The sequence below is a fragment of the Sitodiplosis mosellana genome, unplaced genomic scaffold, assembly GCF_009176505.1.
Source record: "Sitodiplosis mosellana isolate CC-2019 unplaced genomic scaffold, AAFC_SMos_1.0 Smas_scaffold_1, whole genome shotgun sequence".
NCBI classification, from domain to species: domain Eukaryota; kingdom Metazoa; phylum Arthropoda; class Insecta; order Diptera; family Cecidomyiidae; genus Sitodiplosis; species Sitodiplosis mosellana.
Window position 1 is genome coordinate 14,953,637 of NW_022595244.1, and position 5,942 is coordinate 14,959,578.

Consider the following 5,942-nt stretch of genomic DNA (forward strand, 5'->3'; position numbering starts at 1 on the left):
TAATGCGCTATTGGTGGGCTGATAAATGACCCTGAATGTAGGGTTTCATCAATGCGTCTTAATTAATTGCTTGAGAATTTAGTGCAATTCTTATTGCGTAGCCATAAAATGATATTATTTAAGCCGAACACGATGAGCCTAAGTGAATAAAAATGCCGTCGTCACAAACTAATCAAATACACGTGCGATAAAAACTTTCAAACGGCTTTTAACGACTCTTTTGCTGATAAATGAATGAATCCACATGGTCTCACCGTTCATCGTTCTGCACTGTCGCTTGGCTGTGGTTGAAAGCGAATGCGCACCAAATAAATTAACACACACACTCACACACACCGTATCAGTCTGGCTGTAAATCAACCTAATAACACACAATATTTTGACCATAAACTACAATTACTGGGATCCCTCCCATATAAATACGTATTTCTTTTCACACCCCATAAACTTATTAGATCACTTGATTGCAATTTCACATCACAACTTTGGCACACATTTTTAGCACAATGAATGCGAGACACACACACACAGTCACGCATTTGACCGTGGTTGACTCTGAAAACTTTTCCAACTTCTGCAAGTAATTTCGAACCGAAGTTTGGTGAATGCATTTATTTATGAATCGAATGACATTAGATTTAATTGGTTCGCCTACATTCAATTTTCCCGCTTTGTGCTGGATTTCACATCTAACTCTCTGGTACAGACAGAGAGGCAGATGGTGAATTATTGGATTTTCCTACGTAGAACATATGCGACTTGTGCGAAATGAAAGGAAAATTCTTGAATACTTCTTTGCATCGAAATGTGATCACATAGGTGAATTTGATTAAACTAAATTTCTCCGTCTGGAAAAACGAGCTACGAGACACAAATGACGTGCATATTGCGCATCGTCTTTGACAATATTTATTGGATATGTTTAAAAGGATCAACGCGACTCGCGTGTGCACATCTGAATAGTCGAATCAATTTCTATTAAAATCTCGATTCCAACATTTTCTTATAGCGTTCGCTTGTTCAACGTAATTTGAATTTACTGCTAATGTCAGATGACAAAAAATGATTATGATGTTTCGAAGAAGAAAAAAAAATTTATCGATGTGGAGCAGGTGCAAATTTATGGGCTGAACATGATTTGATGCAAAGCAATACCGATGACAAAATATTTTACGCAAATTAAATCACATGTTACAGGCTTTAATGTATGCGTTATGATGTTTTGTTGGAGTAGACTAAAAAACGCTTTCAACATAACAGTTTTGAATTGGGTTTTCGACGCATTAAAAAATTGAGTAGACTATGCCGCAAATGTTGAAGCATTCTACTTTGGATGGTTGCCCGAAAATTGAGCGCATAATTTCAGTTATTTCAATTACTTCGCTCGAATTCAGTCCACTGAGCATGTTTCCCGTTGCCAGATGCATCCATGAAAAATTAATCAAATTATCACTAGTGGACGTTCCGGAGAACCAATGAAACTTTGTAATTGACGAAAACTAATTTATTTGCACAAATTCAATGGAAAGAAATATGGGAGATTCATCACTGCATACGCTTCACAAATAGGATACGCAGCAAAGACGCGTTAGTCCCGTATTCGAAACCATTTCCCACAATTTGATGAATGAAACCGAAACCGCTTGATTAACTCTTGATTCGTGTGCTTTTATGCGCAACGGTTTATTGGATTCACAGCAACTATGTACTGCTCGTGGACGAAATGATGTGTATGTCCGTGATAATTGACTTCCATTGCCACAATATTAAAACATGAATAAAAAAAAACTTTTTCAAAGCGAAATTGTTGAATCACAACGTAAGTTTTATGAATATCATTGAATCGGATAAGTTGATAAAAAAATGAATGGTGTTACTGTATATTAATTGGTATGGCTGTGATGATACATGTACTAAGAATCATTTGCGTAATTTTACAAATTAAAATTATCCGAATAAATATGAATTGGCTCATATAACAGCGGAACATGGAAAAATCACAAAAAAAATCATTGAAATTAATTTGGCAAGTGACAAAAGTAATGCAATCAATTTTATGACCATACTGGATTGCTAGCAGCGGTCACAATTAATAGGCTTATAGAAATTCAAATAGACAATCAAAAACGATGGGAAACTGTATAATACTGTACTGTCGCATACTGGTTGTCGCATTCATTGATGGCAGCACAACGGCCCTGGAATTGAAACAAAACCAAACATACGTTTACTGTTGGCGCAGCATCTCAGCATTCCGTATCTGCGGATATATCCGAGCATATCGACGACGCAAGTCACTGTATAAGTGGCGTGCGTTGATGTGCACAGCTACATCGACTACACACAAACACTGCCCTCTATGTTGTCGCATTATGTGTAGTCGATGTAGCTTCGATGTAGCTTAGTGACTTGCGTCGTCGATATGCTCGGATATATCCGCAGATACGAAATTCTGAGATGCTGAGCAATCGGTTAACGTATGTTTGAACAAAACGTGGAAAAAAATCAAGACATTGACATGATACCACTGAAAGTGTAATTAGTTCTCACCAAGTGCGTAATTAGTTTTTTTTAACTATTTTATAAAGTTTTTCTTTTAATTTCCCAAGTTCAATTCACTTAATCCAAGTCAGAGCTGTCTAGGAACCCTTGTTGCTTGCAATTTTAACAGCTACGATTTTGAGTTTCCAACAAGCTCTTTTATTGTTTACCAGTCATGTGTTCTTGCTGTTGTTGCTACAAGTAACCATTCCAAGCTTTTATGGCATACTTATCATTTTTATGGCTGCGTGTTTCATTCGCGAACTTTTTCGCACTCTTTCATCTCTCTCTCTCTCATCTCTCTTTTTCTCATCTCTCTCTTTCTCTTTCTCTGTGTGTGTCTGTGGTAATTCGATTTTGTTGATGGGCAATTCGTGCACTCATATTCTGCCTTAATTATGAATTCGAACAGCCTCTCTGATCGTCTGTACAAATAGATGGGAAACGTCAAACAAGAACAATAAAGCGACACCTAGGGGCATTTCTCACGAAAAGAATGAATGAATTCTTATAAATTTTGAAAAATTTCTTCCGTTCGGTCCGATTCGATCAATTTTTATCAATTCGTGTAAATAAATGTTCATCTACACTGAAATTGTGTTCTGGAAGTGGGTTTTGGTGGATCTCAAGGATTGTTCAGAACTGCTCCCGGTTCTGGAAGTGGATCTTCAGAATGGGCCAGGGCATTGTCAAACCGGATCTGGTCCATCCTGAGGGTCCACCAAAACCCACTTCCAGAATCGGGAGCAGTTCTGAACGATCCTTGAGATCCACTAAAACCTACTTCTAGAACACTTTTATTCGAATAATATCGTCATTTCAGTACATTTTCTTACAATTTCAATAAAAAAGAAGAAATAATAGACATTTTTGCATATTTGCTCAAATTTTTTGTGTGAGAAATGCCCCTAGAGCGGCACCTGGCGACTGGTTGAAGAAATAGAGAATCATGCACATAGTTTGCTGTAACAAGTATGCGTCTGTGTAAGTGCGTCTGTGTAATTCAAACGTTGTAATTAAACACGTTGCACTTAGTCCCCAGGTGCCGCTGTATTGTTTACTATTTTCATGATCAGAAGGGCTGAATTCGAAATTCATCAACCTGTGCTTCTCTCCCATAAGAACCAATGTATTTGACGTGACAGTGAATAGCGGTAGCGACTAAATAGGATCTGAGGTATATTTAGCAACTATTCAGCGGCGCGAATTTAAATATTTGACATTTAGTAGTTCAAACTATTTCGCAATAGTACGTAAGTTATAAGTGTCACACACAACGTGCTTGTTACACATTTATATTCTCTTTCGTTATTGAATAAATTATATTTTTATGAAAATGCCCACAAAACGATATTGCAAAATTGAATTTTGTGAACATGAATTTGGTACTTTTTTGGAAAATATTTCATTCTTCAAGTAAGTTTTAAAATTTTCACACATTTTCCCCAAAACGCAAGTGAAGTATGTTAAGCAACATCGAATATATCGTTTTGGTTCGAACCATAATGATCATTATTGAAAAAAATTGTTTGGATGTTTATTAAAATAAAAAACACATTTACACAGAGTACCTAAAGAAGCTGAATTGAGGAACGTTGACAGAATGTCATGTAGTTCTGACAATCAACCACGCTGTCTAATTAGGCGCTACCGCTATCTCGCGCCGCTCAAAAGCACAAGTTGAAATTCATCAATCTTCATTTTATCGTTTTTTTTTATTTCAATCGATACAGCCACAGATAGAAGCCACAAAGTGTGATATTTGGCACTTTACCAAATTATGGATCGGATATGTATGGTGTCTATTGGTGTTGAATTTAATCCGTCAAAATGTTTTTAGTTACTCTCTCTCTCTCTCTCTCTCTCTCTCTCTCTCTCTCTGTGTGTGTGTGTGTGTGTGTGAATCGAACCGGTAGTACAATCGCGGAAGAATCCATTAGAGTTGTTAGCATCTGTTTAAAAGACGATTCGTGTAATAAAAGAGGGTGCATTTCCGATTAGTTAGTATGTAAACGTACACAAATGGTTATGTGTATCGAATGAAATATATGCGCATTTTATTACCGAATCGCTATTATTCTTATGTGCACAACGCGCAAAATTACCAAACCAAGTATACTTCAGCAGTCAGTGCGTCAAACGATATTTCCCGGAATAGAATTCGCATTCCGTTATCATCGCAGCAGAAGCAGCAGCAGAAGCAGAATTCTTTGCTCTCCGAACATAATTTGACTTTCTCATACATTATTACATTTGGTCATAATGTTAAATCGACTACGCTGTGTTCTATTCATATTATGCACAGACTCAATATTCCACCGAGCCACTTCATTACACTTTGTGTGCACTGTGCAGTCACCTGTTCCACGCATATTATGCCTATCTCGTCTGAAAACATTTGATTATTACAGGCCTTCGAATCTATTATTAGGAATGTGTCTTGAAGGCCGTAAAGAAATTGGATGTACAGCAAGCATTAAATGACACAGCCGATTTCAATGGATCTTCCTCTCCCGCATTTCGTTTTCATTTGTCTCGATACAGGAATGCCTATAAAATACAACGAAAACATCATTGCGTGTGTCAATGTTTGGTCCCATGACCTAGTCAATAAGAGAGTAAGCCAATTCTCATTTACTTTGAAAAAATAAATCCTCCTCTTTGGCTCTATTATCAGCAAATGAACCACACTGCAAATTATTTTTACTTTCGCAACCATTTAAATGGCGATAGGCAAAATGCTTATCATATCGTTCCGCTTTTGGCTAAAAATCTCCCGAAATCAGGGTCTGTGGTTGATTTAATGGGCCATTTTTTGCCAAATTTGTTCTTATCAATCGAAGACCACCCAAAAGCACAAATCAAAGATAATCAACAAGCATCATAAAATAACCACTCAACAAATTGCCATCGAATAACCGACCGAAAGAGAGTGTCACTCGGAACTGACACAATCGAATGGACTTAGTACTTAGCCCTATAAGCATGATTGAATTTGTGTTGTGAACTTTTCGACGTTTTCATTTTGCTTTGCTTTCGTCTACGCCAAATCCTGCTTTAAGTTTAAATAGCGTTTCAAAATATGTTGACTTGGCACTAAATTGCAAATGACCTCATAATGGCATTAGAACGACATTTCCCAGGAGTAATGGTTCTCTTTTCTTTTGCATTATTTCTTTCGTTTGGTTTCATTTTACTTCTAGGCTTGAAATAAATGGTTTATTACATCATTTTGGTGAAAATTATTAGTAGGCGTCTGCCTCTATGTCGCATCCAGCTGTTCAAGTATGAACACCCTCTAACCGTCGTCAGCATGAGATGGACCATCTCAGATGGTCACATAAAAATAATAACGTTCGGGCGATTTTTTTCATTTGTCTGTTTGTAAGTGAAAATTAGTT